This window comes from Palaemon carinicauda, chromosome 20 (genome assembly GCF_036898095.1).
Source record: "Palaemon carinicauda isolate YSFRI2023 chromosome 20, ASM3689809v2, whole genome shotgun sequence".
NCBI classification, from domain to species: Eukaryota; Metazoa; Arthropoda; class Malacostraca; order Decapoda; family Palaemonidae; genus Palaemon; species Palaemon carinicauda.
In genome coordinates, this window is record NC_090744.1 from 11,670,387 (window position 1) to 11,688,788 (window position 18,402).

Below are 18,402 nucleotides of genomic sequence, written 5' to 3' on the forward strand. Positions count from 1 at the left end.
GACCTGGAGACCCAACTCCAGGCTTCTGAACCAGGATAAACAGGTTCGCTCAAACTTGCCACCATCCCAAATTACTACCAGAACCGCTTAGCGCTCTTCAAAACACTCTTTTAATTAAACTCAATGTTAATTATCCTTTGCATAATATTACTAACCTTTGTCCTATTCAAGCCTTAGATTTATCAGAATCCTTTACCCTTGTTCGATTCCCCTCATTCAAAGTACATTCGTTGTTTCATTATTACTATTCGCTTACGGGCTACCAACGCAAGAGCCCGTGTCATGCATAAGGCAAGACGATCTAAAACCAACGAACGAACGAACCTCTTCTGTAGTTAGAAAGATAAATGATTAGAATGTGATATTAAGTAATAAGAGGAAGAAAATGAAAAATGATATCATATTAGCATAAGAAAACATCTCGGAAGTTTCACGATCAAACGATTAGATATTTGAACGAAACCTTCTGGGAAACACCTCATTTAAATATGGCGTTTCATTGTGATTAAATTTTCTCATTTTACTTCGTTTAGATTTAGACCAGGCCGAATGTCGAACAATCACGGTGGGACTTTAGTCTATAAAAATCTCTCTCTCTCTCTCTCTCTCTCTCTCTCTCTCTCTCTCTCTCTCTCTCTCTCTCTCTGTGTCATCATTATTACCTTTAATTTAAGGCCGAGGGCTAACAGACATGCAGCCTCAAGTCCGTATGTAGCCCAGGCCAGGAAAAAGCAGGTGACATTGTGGGACAAGATGGAGACATTGGCTTTGGCCTTCTCTATTCCATTTGAAGTTGGCACGAAATCTCTCTCTCTCTCCTCTCTCTCTCTCTCTCTCTCTCTCTCTCTCTCTCTCTCTCTCTCTCTCTCTTTTAAAGACAATGAATGCATGACTCCAGTAGAAAGAATTATAGGATAGAAACCACAATCCTTCACTGTTAAAGATGATGATTATGAATACATTTTGTTATTGTATATATATAAAAGTTATCACACATCACTATCATCGAATTATCCTAACCTGCACCTGATCCTGGATATGGTTTTCCAAAAGTTAAACCTTTTATTTTTGCAATTACGAGAATTCTTACTTTAAACAACAAATACGAATTTAAAAAGGAAGAAGAAATAGAACATTTTAATTCAGAGACAAGAAGTCATGTAACTTGTTCTTGGTAATATTCTCTCTCTCTCTCTCTCTCTCTCTCTCTCTCTCTCTCTCTCTCTCTCTCTCTCTCTCTCTCATATATATTATAATTAATCTCCTTCTGTGTATTACCTTTATTGTAATTCATTGAGTAGTTTTAATTAACCTTTCCGTCACTCTAAAAGTTAAAGAGAACGTCTAATAGCATAGGCCTATTCACTCCTGCAATATGTAGTCCTGAAACTAAATATTCCAATACATGTTATTCAAGATGGTTATGTATATCAATTTAATCATTCATTCATATCTTATCCATATTTCCTATTAGTAAATGTAGAAATAAAAGATCTAAGGACCGATTTTCCTGTCATTTGGTTCAAGTAGAGAGAGAGAGAGAGAGAGAGAGAGAGAGAGAGAGAGAGAGAGAGAGAGAGAGAAGTTTATAATATGAGCGTGGATATTATGTGTAACCGGACGAGACAGTTGGGGAGACGAGTCAAATTCTATACGAAAATTCTTCCGTCAGCAGAACCTAATAATTATGGCTTTCCAATCCATCCTATTCCGGTAACGGAATTCGCAATATCTCTGAGACATTATTATTTACAATATTTAGAGAATACACACACACACTCTCTCTCTCTCTCTCTCTCTCTCTCTCTCTCTCTCTCTCTCTCTCTCTCTCTATATATATATATTGTTTGTAGACGCATTTATCTTCTGAATATCTTCATTATTGTAATTATGTTATTATTCATAACTATTAATTGGTATTTATTAATAAATATGAACATATTTGGACAACCCAGATATAGACATGAAATAAGAATCCAAGAGGTTAGACAGCAGAGATAGAGAGAGAGAGAGTGTGTGTGTGTGTTAGGTGTTGGAGGAAGACTGTGGGAGATCCAGTTTTGAAATTGTGGGAGTGTTGGAGGACTTGGCGAGACTGACGAAAGATTGTTGGAGATTGACTGTTGGAGGCAGATTGTGAGAGAACTGATAGAATGTTGGAGAAATTTGTTGGAATAATATTAGATCAAATTATGTTGAGGATTGTTGGAGAAAGATGGATGTAGGTCTAATGAAACTGAGATCAGTAGAATTACTCGTAAAATGGCTCTAATGAAACACACTGTTTCCTATTTTATTCTATTTTGTAGATTAAACTTATTCCATTATTAATACTTTCGATATTACAGCAGAGGCCGATGGGGGAAGCTACCTTGCGTTATAATGAAGATCAGATAGCTAATCACATGGACTTTGGTCTATTGCGTAGGATTACACTCGAACTTATTCTCTCTCTCTCTCTCTCTCTCTCTCTCTCTCTCTCTCTCTCTCTCTCTCTTAGATTTGCGTCTCTATATCCATGCACGACCACACTCAATTACGTTTCATATGTACCCATAGGCAATGGATATTGGCTTTATAGAATAAAGGAATAAGAGGAAAAGAGATATCAAATTTGAGAGAGAGAGAGAGAGAGAGAGAGAGAGAGAGAGAGAGAGAGAGAGAGAGAGAGAGAGAGAGAGAGAGCTTATCATATTATATATATTTCCTACAATGCTAACACTAAATTTTGATTAGCCTTGCTTGCTGCCAAATGTAAATAGAATGTCTAATGCAGTATCAATATTAGTAAGGGAAATAATGATGTTAGGAGGAAATTTGGCAACGCTGCTCATCTGTCACTCGAATCATTTATGTTTAGAAATATCAATTAGTTTTTTTATTATAATGCGTTATTTATTGTTATTTTCATTACATTATCTATGCTATTTCCCCTACATTATGAAGTGCAAATTTTCAAATATATTTATCTTCAAATCGACTTATTAACGTCTAGAAATCTGAATGTTAAAGGTATTAGCCTTGCACAAACACACGCACGCACATTCACCATACCAAGATGCTCCTTGCAACGGACCGTAGATGTTAGTACTATCCCATTTCAAAAGACTAACTGCAAGAAAAGATAATTATCTTCTCAGGTAATTAAGCCAAAATTATTCAAACAATAGAGAAAACCTACATAGAAAATAAAGGCGTAGGCATAGTTTTACATATCAGATTCATTCACTTTATTCTAATCGCGCAGTAGACGTATTTGGTGTTCGAATGTCTTAAATTCTAACTTCGACTCTGCATAAGTAGTTATCATTGTGAATGTTTTGCAGTTTTAAGAATAGAATAGCCATATTCGAATCAATTAAGTTAGACATACACTAAAATAAAGCAAAAGTTACTAATAAAAAGCTATGATTTACAGACTTAAATCTGAATGTTAAAACGAATCCGACGTCAAATTAAATCAAACGATTAGAGTTGGAGACGAGAACTTCTTTGACTGTTCTTTCGCTAAGTGCTTCTGAGGTGTTAAATCTCTCTCTCTCTCTCTCTCTCTCTCTCTCTCTCTCTCTCTCTCTCTCTCTCTCTCTCTCTGGGAGACATGAACTACAAAGTGCGAAAACACAGTTCTTGGTGATTATATATGTATTGGTATTTACTGTATATAGGCTATATGTGTGTTCATAAATTCTTTGGCCATTTATATATATATATATATATATATATATATATATATATATATATATATGTGTGTGTGTGTGTGTGTGTGTGTGTGCTATGTACAGTTATATATATATATATATATATATATATATATATATATATATATATATATATATATATATATATATACGATAATATTTATTGCTTTATACGAATACTTGGTTTAAACTCTCTCTCTCTCTCTCTCTCTCTCTCTCTCTCTCTCTCTCTCTCTCTCTCTCTCTCTCGTAGGAAAGGCGCGACCCCTTAAAGCTAATTTTAGCCAGCTCACGTAAAGTTCATCTCAAATGTATAATGCCAAACTTCCTTAAATTATGTAAAGAAGTTTGTCCGCGTGAAGCGAACTTCTTTATGATGTCACCCGACATGCTGGTGTTATTCCAGTCATGTTCTGAAAGTTCTTTACAGAAATTATACCAGAGAGACGTTTTTTTTGCAAGGTGACGTCATAATTTCCCATAAATGTCAGCTCTTAAAAATTACGACTCATCCACCGTTGATTTATATAATTATGGCAATCATAGGCCTGATAAAGGTTATAAATTTGATTGTTTTTATACTAGTTTCATGTAATTTTAAATGCGGGAAAATTAAGGTTTTTGGTTGTTGCTTGAAATGAGTCTTAATTATTCTTTTTTCAAAGACTAGCAATTCTGAAATTTAGACACAGATGGCGCCACTGCTTCTACAAGGACACCAAAGAAACTATTCTTGGTTTTGTCATCCTTGATATGTCAAGTCAACGTTCGTGAAGTTACTTTTTTTTCTGTTTAGGTTACAGTGGATTTAGTCTTAAAAGTGGTATTCATATAGATTTCAAGTGTGCTTTCTTAAAGTGTTAAAGGCCAGCTAAGTTCTGTGATAATTAGATAGTGAATATGTGAACGTTATGCGAGTATATTGTTAATTCTACAGGCTACTTTTCACACACCATGAACTGGATAGATTGTATATTCTCTCTGGTAATATGACCATTTTCGCCAGTTAAGTCTGTGAAAATTTCAATGTGTTAAATGTTCCTGTCAACCATCAAAGTGTGTAAATATTGCCATGCTTTCCTAAAATTGTAAGTTTTAATCTTATAATCGTAGTTTAGTTTTCGCTAAGTTAGTGGATAATTTTGTGCGTTTAATATAGAAGGTTTACCCAAGTGTCCTTTTCCTTAAAACCAAATCTTTAAACAATGGGTGTAACTGCTGATTTTATTACTACTGTTCTTTTTTTTTTCAAAGGCTACTTTTTGTTACTGTAGCTTGCACGGCAATAAAGAAACCCGTAATTTTAATCTGAAGTTCTCCATATAAATATAATGCTCTCAACCGTATTTCAGTAAAGTACATGTGACCATATTTATCCTACATTATTAACTTTTACGGTTTGATAACCTTTGTATCAAGCCTTTACGTCGTTATATCAGTTTCAAACGGCCAGGTAACTTTTATTCAAAGACTTTTACAGATTTTTAGAGCAAATTTAAGTGATTGATGAATCAGATTGATTTTAGCAATGGAGTGGTGTCGGTTTTTTGAAGTTAGTGTTTAGAGGTACACCAATTAACTATAAAGTTTGGCCCGTCTTGCTAGTTTAATTTCCTGCACAACAAAGCTACGAAACTATTAATTGCTATCTGTTGCATTGTTTAAGGTTCATAGTTATTGAAAGTTTAGAAAAGCCTCTTATGGAGTAAAATCTCAGTTATTTTCAAACACTTAATTCGATGAATAGACTGTTTACCGTATATTGCGATAACTTTAATTCTGTTTACATTCGAAGTTTTTTAGTCTTACGTTTAATTCTTATTTAAGTAAATTTTGTTAAACAAATATCACTTCGACCCGTTCATTACTTTTCTGTTCATTTATATGAAGTAATCTGAAGTTTATTTTTTAAATGGGAAATAAATAATTTCGAATCTATTGAATTTCCCAGTTAAAAGGAACATAAGAATTTTGTTAGTAGGGTATCGTATATTGGTTTGGAAGCATGAATTTACTTTTACGGTAAAGATTGGTCCATTGAAAATCTGGTTTTACTAAAAGCTATTTGTTCCTGATTACTGCTTATGTAGCCTACACTGTTAAGTTTGCCGTTAAAAATTCTGGATTAAATGTTGCAGGATTTAGTTTTAAAAACTGACTTATTGGCGTTAAGAGTGATATTACGGTCACCAACCCGTGAAAGATAATGTAGGTAAAGTTACGTTCACATTCATTTTACTAAAATACGGGTAAGAACAGTATACTCTTAGAGAAATTAATTTAATTTAGTGTACAATGACGACAATGAATGAATTATTTTGTGAATGAAAATACTGACTGGTTCTTATTCATGAACAGTATTTACTGAATCTTAGTATTAAAATTTATAAGCGTAATGTTTTAAAATTTAATTATTTTGAGACTGTCTATGAAATCTAGACTCTTTTAATCCTAGAAAATTAGTACTTATAACGTCTGGTGTAAAATTTCATGTAGTTTCTTAATCATTATAGATTAACTTATCTTTTCAATTGATTCTCTAGTTCATATAAGTCTACCAAATGAGATTTAATTAGATTGAAAGTTTTGAACGTTACTATCATAAGTTAGGATTTAACGTTACCATAAAGTGTTGATGTTTTAGTACATTCAATTGCTAAGTCGTAAGAGATCTTGGGTAAAAGTTTTAAAGGTACTTTGTTATCAATCAATCAATGCTGATAGAAGAGATTGACTAACACCACGCAAATATTTAATTCTGTTTTCTATTGGCAGCGAATCCTAAACCAGCGAATGAAACTTTTTTTTTTTTTTTTTACAATTGGTAAAGACCAGATCTTTTCTTTTATTTAAACTGATTTCAAAATCAGTCTTCAGTCTCTTAAACTTTTTCTTTATTAATTATGTTGAAACCTTTCAGACGCTGGATGTACTAGGAATCCTGCTCTTCTGCTGAAAACGCTGAATGCATCCTGTCAAATTTTCAAAATCATCGCTTCCTAGCAAATGTAATTCGAAATCAATGGTAAGAATTCACTTAACTCTCCAAAATCCCCTTTTTTTACATATCATTTTTACATATCCAATATATTCACATTTTTTGAAATCTTAACATTTGTCATGATTTTACGAAGTTCAAGGTTAACTAGTTTTATATTTGACTGGTATGACTTTGTGATTTTATTTGGACTGAAATTTTATTTCTATGGCTGTGGTTTGTAATAATTTTACTTTAAAGTTAGCTCATTTTATTTTTGACCATGTTCCAACAAAGTAGTGATGAGTTTACTTTGTTTAAAATTAGTTATTCTATTTTATGACTTATAACTTGCAATAACTTTACCTAGTTTAAAGTTGACTAGTTTTATTTGAATGATTGGTGACCATTAAAACTTTGCATTTTATATTTTGCCTAAATATTAAAATATTTTTCTTTCAGATATCAATTGGTATAGCAGCGTATGATAGTGAAACTTATCCATCTGGTCACATACCAGTCAATGTTATATATCAAGGATTCTGTGGAATACGAACTAGAGCACGAAAGTATTTTTTTCAACCTTGAATTCCTTCAGACTTGAGACATTTTACCCACTTTACCCACAATGGACCAGGCAAATGACTTGAATGCTTCAAAGTACTGCTTCTCAAATATGGAATTGTATGAGAATTATTTGAGTCTGCAAATGGTTGAGGATTTCACCAGGACAGTACGCTGACACGGGTTCTTGCCATTGGACGCCCTATATCGACCGTATCAACCATATTCCTGGGTCTTCTAGTGGTTGAAGATTCAACCAGGACAGGGCGGCCCGTAATCGACCAGACTTTGTGATTTAAATCTGTTTCATTTGTGCTTTTAAATTAGAATTTGTTTCACTTAAAATTTTTTGCTAGAGCCTAAGTTGAATCTACGAAATTTTCAAAAATATATAGTAAATTTGGAAGTGTAGCGAATGTTACAAGTTTTAATTTATTTTTCTTTTACATAAGATTGAAAGTTATTTGTCAAACTGTAATGCCATATTCTTATTTCCAATCTGAGTAATGTTTCAATGCTGTTTAAGAAAAGATTCGATCTGCATAATTTTCTCAATACTAAAGTTTTAAGTTTTATATAGTTGTGCAATTTCATGTATTTCCACCTTCAATGTCTTTTCTCAATGCCGAAATTAAAATCTGTATGGATCAGTCTTTACTTTTTCAATACTGTTTTTACAGTTGAAACTGTAAATTAAAGTTCAGATCTAAAAGCAATGAATTTTGGAAAGTTTTGATATTTTCTACTTTAGGGGAGGCATGCCGTAACTGTTCGTTGGATTTAAGTAAAAGCTATTAAGTATTAATATATTGTGGAGTTTGTTTGGTACATGAAGGTTATGGTTATTTTAATGTAGCATTTGTCTACTGTAGGAAAAGTCTAATTCTGCCTATATGCATATTTGAACTTTTAAAAGTTTCAAGATAAATATTTTCGAATCAAATTGTTTGCAATTCCATTGGTATTTTTAGATTTGTAAATTTCTGACATGGTTGCTTAAGATTAAACTAAACTCTGGTGTTTGGAAGTTTCTAGTGTATTTACTTATCCTTTTGGGAAATTTATTCCAAGAAATTTATTCTAAGAATGAAGGAAAATATGTAGTGCAAGCTTTAAACATGCTGGCTAAGCTTTACATTAAGCATTAAAGGAGACCCTAAAATTTAGTAGTAAAAGTATTGAAATTTTCTCCAAAAAAAATTTGAAAGTGGTAAAGAATTTTTCCCCCTTGTTTGGGAAATTAAGGCCTATCGAATTTTACTATTTCCATCTCAAATGATTGTGAGAAGCTGGTTGAGAATTTTCCCCACTGTTTGGGAAATAAAATTTTTCTGGCATACCTAATACCACGTAAAGTTTAATAGACCACTGTTCACAAGGTCGATCTCTACCTGCATACTGTGACCTTTTCAGACTGTCTGCAGGCTCTGCCACAGAAGTTCAGTTTGATGGTGTATAAGGATTAAGTAGTAGACTGAGTACTGTTAATGTAGTGAGATGTGGGGGCCAGTATAGTACGGTAACTATTGTAAGTCTTAACTTTAATCTTGGTGCGTGTAACCAAAATGATTTGATGTATAAAAGCCAATAGGAAGGTGTCTGGAACTTGTCACATTTGGAAGTTTCATGACTGTTGCATAGATTAAAAATTAAAGGAACTGTGTATTGAAGTTACTTATGGATGGTCGTTAACCACCAGCAAAGCTTGGTTTAGTTTTCGATTGGTTTTCCTGTTTTAAACAGGGTGGGGGATTTTTCCAGGAGGGCGTCCTCCCACCCCTCGATTTGTGGTATGTGTTGAGAGTGGCGAAGACACTTACTGAAAGGTAATCTACAATAAATTGTGTAGCTTCCAAAATGAACTGGAGGTAAGGTACTAGCGCCTGGCATATTTGACGTATTGCCTCTAGGCCCTGCTATACAAAAACGGCTTGGTGTGGAGTCATAATTAGAGAAACTGCAACCATCTATTAGGTTTCTAACTGTTTTTCGAAGTATATATGATTGACTTATAGCTCATCAGGCTTTGGGAGGAGTCATGGTATGTAGTTGCTGGGAGACACTTGAAATGATATACTGGCTGCAAAGTGAAGAGCCCGTGCCTGGCTAAGGGGGCCAGGCAATCTGAAACATGAAATATAGTAAGGCAGTACACATGACCTGTCGCTTCTCGTGTCCCACTATCAACCTTTTTCCTGTCCGAGGAACCTTTTGCTCGAAAGTCAAATGTGGATTATAGTTACAACGACGACAAGCACTTGTGTTGTATGTAAATTAGTGTCGAGAGACTATGATGCACGTACTGCAACAATTGGACATAATGAGCAATTTAGTGTGAAGGTGAACAGAGTAGAGGTTAAAACATTCATTAACTCGTGTGTAAAATCAGAAACAAAGAGTATGCGTAAAATAATTGTAAGAAAATCGGGAACAGGGAACTAATTAATACGCACACAAAGTATGGTGCTTCCAGGCATCGTCAGTTTTGAACTGGTGACGACGCATTATGGTCATTTATTTCGAACTGTGACTGCAATGAGGAAATGCCAGGTGCTGAACGATTATCTGATCATGAGGTATCTAGTTTTATCAAAATCATTATGTAATTTATTCCCATTACAGTAAATCTACTTCTGGTCCATGTGTAAACTCCGGTCCTATTGTCACATGACTTCCTAAGCATCCTCTTCTTTGAATCCTTTCTTTACTTTGTATCTTCCTCTGCTGTGTATCTTCCTCTGCTGTGCTGGGTTTGTTTTGATTCACATAGCAATAATAATGGGCTGTTTTCTTGCGTCTCCTAAGAGCCATGTTGTTGTGCTGGACAAATGTCGTCCTTCATAAATAGAAAATCCCTATGCAAGTTGATAAGATAAAAATACTGTTCTAACAGATTAGTTCAGGCTCATTCGTCTGGTAAGTAGCAAGCTTAAGGGTTGCTCTTGTGAATTGCAGCGTCTCTAAACAAGTCATAGTTTATTTCTTTAACTGATAAACGCTGACAATTCATGGCTTTGACCACCAAATGTGTATGTTTACTGGCAAATTATTTGTCTGCAGGCACTGCTCAACTATATGGACACAACGTAAACCAGCTATCACAACACTACTTGGTTGTGTTCAGATCCGAGGGTAATCTTCTATTGAGATAAATTAAGCTATAATAATGTGAAATTAATCAAAGCTATCGTTTTTCTAGTATGAACGATTTATCTAATCAGTTTTTATATAAACTTTAAAAGCCTCTAAGTTACTAGTTTGCAATTGGACAATGTCGTGTGATATAATGAACAGCTTCGCACTTTATATCATGAAAGTAGACATAATAAAGGAAATAAAAAGACCCTCTTTAGTTCTTTAACTAAAATCAAGGTATTCTGGAGACAAAGGCAATGCTCTCACTCCAGCAAGAGGTGGTAGTGATGTGAGTATCTGGCCCCGTTGCAGAACACAATTTATAATTATCTAGTTTGCTGCCGATTTCCAGACTTACTTCGATCTTCCCGTCCAGCTTAACAATTTTGCTTGATACTGTAACTGAATGGCTATTTCACCAGATGGATCGTAAGAGCTGAATCTTGTAGAATCCAACCTTTGCGATAGAGAAAAAAAAAAAATTATGCATCATTGATAATTGTTACAATCGTTAATTTTCTTCAAGATATATCTTAATGAATTACTGTGGGACCTGAATGGAATTGAGAATCAAATAACCTATGCTATTTTATAGTCCTCTATAAAAGGACACTCACTTAAATTCGTTTCAATAGCTGTTTAACATCTCTGGAACGTCTCGATGGGAGTTCATTTAGAATTTATTCAAAGATCCTTTGTGAAATTACACTCAATTTTAATGTTATAGATCCATTATCCATTAATTATTTATCATATAACCTTTATAGCTTTATGAACATATTTTGATATATTTGTAGTCACTATTCCACGAAATTTGCTTCTGTATCCACGAAATAAGAAATTTTAAATGTTTATTCGGTTTCATTGTATATTATTACATCTCAATGTATCCTAGTATTCCAACTAATTTTTCTTATAGGAAAAATTACGCTCCCTTCGAAAATAACACTCGTTCCCGTCGCAAATGAATAGTTACAGAAATATATATACATCTATATCCGCCGATAATGGGGGACCCCCAGTGGGAACTCGGGGTTTTGGGTGGGGAAAACAAACTGGGGAACCGATATATAACCGCAATTCAGTCCTTTTCTTCTCTATACATTTCTTTCTGGTATTTATTATAACCGTAGGAAAAGACAAATCAGTATAACTGGATATATTTGGGAGGAGCCGTTTCAAAGGTTATTTCTTGTAGTAATACAGTAACCAGTGCTGCCAACGCCTGATGTAGTTTAAATGTTAGCATTCCATTCCTGATGTAGATCAAATGTTAGCGATCCTTGCTAACATTAGCACCCATTTGTTCGTTCGTCCGTTCGCACCTGCGCATATATAACCCCCCTGCGCAGGAGTTTCTCTCCCAAATTACTCTTTTTATTACCGTATTATTTTCTCATTTTATATTCCCATTCAATATTATTTATCATACATTCTATTTTACCTTCCTATATTGGGTTTATTTGTTTGGTTATTTCCTTTCCCATTTGCACGTACGTTCGTTTCATCAGTTTCCGATCTGCGCATATATCCCCCCCTGCGCAGGAGTTTCCTCTCCACCTTTACTCTTTTTATTATCGTGTTATTTTCTCATTTTTTATTCCCATTCAATATTATTTATCATTCATTCCATTTTACCTTCCTATATTGGGTTTATTTGTTTGGTTATTTCTTTATCTCTTCCTGGTTGCACATGAATACTTACTCTGGACTAGTTTTTTTATCCAGTTAATTCTCGGTATGATCATCTCATTTTATATTCCTATTCAGTATTATTTACCGTTCATTCCATGTTACCTTCGTATATTGTTTTTATTTATTTTTGTTGGTTATTTCTTTTTCTCTCCTCTGTGTCTTATAAATCCTTTCTCTGGTCTAGTTTCCGTATTTAGTTCATTCATGTTTACCCTCTAGAGTTCTTTGTTTTTCCCTTAACCAATCACCACCCTAGTCCTATTCAGATATCTCCCTACCCCCCCACTTCCCTTAACCCTATTATCGGTCTTTTCACACCCTTTGTTCCATTGCCTTTCCCGTTGTACCCTTTGTCCTGGTGAGGTGTTCTGCATTCTCAGGGTTTAAAGTGCCCCTAGTGCCGTTTGGTATTATCTTATAGGCAAGACATTCTCGTGTTTTATTGCAATTGTGAATCCATCATTCGTAAAACTAAGAAGAAACACCGTTGTGGTTATACCGTTACTGCCTATAAAGGTACTTTTTTGGGCAAAAGTCGTCTACCCCCATGGAAGATGATAATATGTGCCATCCACTTTTTGCATAAACATTCGGACCATGAGACCCTCATGGATGGTATCGACATATCTTCGAAAACTAGTGTCGATTGGAGAAGTTTCTGTTCCCAGGTTACCGAATACTTTGACGTTTTCTCCATAAAGGTAAGTCATTCCTCAATAGCCATTATACGTGTTTTGTGACCGGGGTACTTCTAGGCAAGGTTAGGTGGGTTTGTTAGGTTCTGTGGTCTTTCTGTACTATTTATATATTGTGTAACAGTTATATGGAAAAATTGTTTAATATTCGAATGGAAATATTTATAATTTCTGCCACTAGTAATGCCATCGTGTCGTTGGTAGTTCTGTGTTCCATTCGTCACCGTTGGTAGTACTGTGAATCAAAGTTAGTCATTCCCCAATGCTTATTATATGAGTTTTGTGACCGGGCTACTTCTAGGCAAGGTTAGGTGGGTTTGTTAGGTTCTGTGGCCTTTTGGTACTTTTTATTTATTGTTTGATAGTTATATGGAAATATTATTTTGTTTACGTATGGAAATATTTAGCATTTCTATCTCTAGAAATGACATCGTGCCGTTGGTAACACTGTGTACCATTTGTCATCGTTGGTAGTTCTGTCAACCATTGGTAACGTTGGTAATGTTATCGTCACCTACATCTGTTGTTTATATATTTTAACTCAGTATATATGTCAGCAGTGTTAATATTTATATGGTTCATTTGTATTGTATTTCATTGTGTGATTTCGCACAGGAAATATATGATTTCCTATAGTAGATATCGTGATTTAACTGATTTTCTCATTCATTTCATCCGTAATAACATCAACCAATTCGTCAACTTATAACTAACCGAATTGGTTGATCTGTTTGTTTGCGATTGAAATGATCATCAAAATCGGTTAAATCACGTTATTTGCTATAGGAAATCATATATTTCTTGTGCGAAATCACAGTATGGAATAATATACAAAATTACCGTTTATTCTAAGGTAAATAAATTATTGTAGTCACCCATGAAAACGTTTTCTTTCAATAGAAGCTGGTACATTTTCTATTCTTATAAAGGTATAAACTAATGTAAATAGGACTCTGGTACTTTTTTTTTATGCTTGTAACTCTATTAGATAATAAAAATCGTTACACTAACGTCTTTTAAAAAAATTATTTAGTCCAACCAGTCAGTCTTAGAAGGGTTTACTAAGCTTCCGGCTAAAATACTGGTTAAAATACTGGCTGAAAACAGATAAAGACACCGGGTTTGGTTGAGGCCTCTGACTGGTTGAAACATACTGTAGATACCTCGTTAGGAGGACGTGGTATTTATCTAGTGCTTCTGTAAAGAAGAAAGGTATTTCATACTATTTTTTCTTGAAGTTCTCGTGAATGTGTTTCTGCTTTAGTTGACACAGATGCGAATATCCTGCTGTTTTCTTTCAAAATAGATTATTGTTTTGTCGATATTTAATTTGTTTTTTGATAAAAGTCTTTCATTGAGAGTAATATCAGTTTTGTTTGCAATAAGTTAATAATTCTAATCAATTTAGTATTATGGTATGAAAAGACGATTGGTAAATGCTTGTCTCAACAATAAATATTGTTTATCTCCAAAAGGTGAAAAATAATAGATGAATGTCGTCTGTAGATTCTAGACCCTAAAACTATATAACAAGCTCCCACTAGACATCCGAAAGACTGAAGATGTCAAAGCTTTCAAGAAGAAACTAAAGACTTCCTTGTTTCCAAAGTGCTTTGATAATGTGGATCTGACTATTAGCATGGGATACGGTGTGTCAAACTTTAGGTATCTAAAAACGTCTACAAAAAACAGATCCTGTAGGATCTGTAGTGCGTAGGATTTCCTTGTGTGATATGTGGACCAGGAAAACATCTATTAAAGTAACCATAATTTTTGTTTTACATAAAATACATTTGTGATAATTGTTGTGCTATGCGGAACTAAATATTTTATTGCAGCCAAAGATCTTTCAACTGAATAATTGATTGAAATTATAATTTTTACTCTTCAAGATCTCTATAGAACAGGAGAATCATTCGTGTTATTGGTCAAGTTATTTAAGAAGATTATTGTATGTCTTTGATTAGAAATTCATGGTTAATGCTTTTAATAGTCTGTAAACGCAATCAATCTCTTGGTGTTTGAATATGTGTAACAGAAAATACGATTGAAGTACATTGAAGTTATGGTTTTACACCATAGTATGAATACTACAACTAGCATAATGTTTATAAATTAGTATAAACAATGACAATGAAACAATTTCCAACAGGTTTGGTAGATTTGAGATTAAAACCCTCAGAAGAATATTGGGAGTTGAATGACGGGTCAGGATTAGAAATGAAACTATAAGAGAGATTACTCGAGTGCCATATGTATTGGAGATCATGGTGAGGGGTAGATGGAGATGGTTTGAGCATGCTTTTCGTACTTCCCATTTGAGATTAGTTCACCAAACTTTAAACTGGGTTCCACAAGGCACTAGAAGAGTTGGAAACCCCAGGCCTACATGGCTGAGCACTACGAAGCGTGAAGTAGGAGGTGATGAATGGAGAAGTATGAATTAGAAGCTCAAGATAGAGACGACTGGCGAAATCCATCCGAGGCCTTTTGCGTCAGTCTGCAAAGTTAAGATCATATTCCTACCAGTACTACTTGACTTTATTTTACTTGAAGAGCTGTTTTCCTGGTCATATCACACAAGGAAACCCTGAGCCCTACATGAGCTACTACATCAGTTTGTCGTATACATTCTGAGGTATTTAGAGTATTCTATGTCAATTGTCAAATCCACATTATCACACTCAGAAAAGAGAAAGTGTTCAGTTTCTTCTTGAAATTACTAATATCAATTCATAAAATATGGTAAAATACATGATTAAGATGAATTTTTAAATCGGGTATGAATGGCTTTTAAAATACTATGGGTTCCTTCAATTTTTTTTTTTTTTTTTTTGTTCAGAAAGATCCGATTGTTTTCATTTTCTAAAACATAGTAAAGGATCAAGTGGCTACGTTCAAGATGAAAAACTTTGGGAACAAAACAGCTTGCGTTTACGCTTCAGGCGTAAATAGCTATTAAATACTAAATAGTGTTTATATTTATCTCTATTTAAAGTCTATTATTATTTAATTTGTGTATCTGAGAATTACCAATATATATCCTATCATAAATTTGATGTTTCTATCTAATGAAGAGAGCCATAGAAACGAAGAGTATAGTGGAAGTCTTTGATTGGCTGAAGCAAATCTTTCACCTTCTCTACCAATTCTAGGGATCTGTCCCCCAAATAGGGACATTTTAGCTGTTAGAGAACTTGAGGCTCAAAATAGGGATATCTATTAACTTCCATATAGATGAAAATTGTTAATGAAATTTAATTTTGGCATATAAAAATCACCAATGCTCCTTATGATTTAGAGATTTTTCTACATAGGTGAATATTCAACGTGAGATATTTAGTTTCTTAACGTAGCCCAAAATCAGCAATGTGAAAATTTAGTCTTCAAGACTCAAATTGCTTGTGTTTTGCTAAGTATTGCTTGTATATGACACCCAATATGATTATGATTCCATTAATATATATTTCAGAGCAAAACTTGAAATCAAAACAGAAGTAAGCTCGTCATCTTAATAAAAATCTAGATTTTAGTGTTAGTGGTTTCATAAAAGTAAATATAGAATATATTTCAATTATAAAAGATGCAGCAGTATATTTATTGCATTATAAAGAAAGCAAAGTATTAGAAAAATACTAGAAGAAAATACTTCTGTCCTAGGGATATTTTAGGGCCTGTCTAGGGATGTTGCTGACAGCTGTAGAAAATTCAGTCCGCCACAGACACGGTCGGAGAAGGTCTTGTCTTTTAAATAGTGTTGTAAAAACTTAAGGGAAAAGGTAAGAAGTCACTTTCCAGGTTTATTTTCTTTATTTTCTCGCGGGTAATTAATCACGTTAAACGCTAGATGTTTGGAATAACCAGATATTTTCTTACGAAATGTCTTAAATTGGCGACAATACCGGTTTTAGGGCTTGGCGAGTTTCGAATCTTTTCATGGTTTTTATACGAGATGTTCCAAGAGACTTTGTGTTGTTTTGAGTTCCATCTAGAAACATAATAATCGATTTGACAGCAATTGTTAATGAAGGAATAAATTTTAAATTTTACCATGTCGAGTACTCATCTATAGGCCTAAATTTTCCGTTAACGCCAGCGATGGATTTAGAATTATCTTCGTAAAGTTTGCTCAAACTCATTCAAAATGTAATTAATGGTTTTTAATAAGATATTTCCTTTTGAAATTGGAAACAAATTTATAGGGAATTTTAAATAATGGGTTTTTAATTAGATATTTCCTTCTGAAACTAGACACATTGATAAGAATTTTTATTACATTTTTAAAATTTTCAAATTGTTGGTGGTGGTGGTGATGTCCCGAAACTCGTATAATTTATGCACATTTTTATCTTGCAAATCCTAAGGGTTGCACGATTGCAAGAGCCTGTGCTTGGTCGCAAGGGCCAGGCAATATACAAACAGCCACATAACTTGCAAACTTTTAGAAGGATCCTGAAATTTTAGGTGATAGGTGTACGATAGTTAAAGCCTAAATATATGAAATAAGTTAACATATAAATCATATAAAGTCAGTGAACAGCTCATCATACACAGCGTATATATTTAACAATAGTATTCATTATTTGACCAATGCACAAAATAAATACTTTGTCCCAATAATTAATCATTCAGTTTACTCTGTGAACACAGTCATTCATTTGTAAGCGAGTGCATACAAACCATGACAATTATACTTGTATTTGTTTTAAATATCTCCTTATTGTCTCAGTTAACAGTTCCCTTAGCAAATTCAACATTCGGAAAGTTCTGTGTTTTTCGTTAAATAAATAAATTTAGTTCAAGATTCTTTCCTTGATGTCTACTGTACTGCCTAGTTTGACAGCTCGCATTATCAGCCACGCCCAATTATTAATTTCAGAATCTCTCTCTCTCTCTCTCTCTCTCTCTCTCTCTCTCTTTCGGTTTTGATAAGTATCTCTCTCCCTCTCTCTCTCGGTTTTGATAAGTATCTCTCTCTCTCTCTCGGTTTTGATAAGTATCTCTCTCTCTCTCTCTCTCTCTCTCTCTCTCTCTCTCTCTCTCTCTCTCTCTCTCTCTCTCTGTTTTGATAAATTCTCTCTCTCTCTCTCTCTCTCTCTCTCTCTCTCTCTCTCTATCTCTCTCTCTCTCTAAAGGCAACATGCAATCAAACCTTTAAAACATTCTGGTTTTCATTGCAACCATAGAGTGAGCATGAACCCTCAGATATAAATTGTTTATAGATATGAGTTTTATATCAGGACAAATACTTAAACACAATTTTATTAGGAATATAAGGTTTATAGAATAAAATGTCTAGTTTAGACTTTTAGACACTGTTTATTCACCAAGACATCTCTAGGAAATTTAGTTAAAATTAAAGCAGGAAATGTCTTTAGAAATTATGGATGCTGTTTTTTTTTCTTTAAATCCATCCTAATAGTGTAAATTTCTGCATTGTGCAAGTCATTTTAGCGAGTCATTATTTATGTTCATTTGAATATCACCTAAGTTTCTCACGCGGTTTCTCTTGCCCACCTCCATGAATTCAGTTTTGTTCTCATTTAATTTTGGTTGTTTAAATGTCATCCATTCTCTAACACTATCAAGGATTCGGTTTAGAGTTTCAGTAGTGGCATGTATATCATTTATGGAGAAG

The 18,402-nt window shown here is 33.9% G+C and overlaps 1 long non-coding RNA gene across 1 annotated transcript; it reads left to right on the forward strand.

Annotated features, from left to right (window-relative positions):
- Positions 1–4,518: 4,518 nt before the first annotated feature.
- On the forward strand, positions 4,519–7,799 carry LOC137659438 (uncharacterized). Its single transcript, XR_011047527.1, has 3 exons — positions 4,519–4,786; positions 6,619–6,723; positions 7,138–7,799. It is a non-coding gene; the product is annotated as an uncharacterized lncRNA (long non-coding RNA).
- The last annotated feature ends 10,603 nt before the right edge of the window (positions 7,800–18,402 follow it).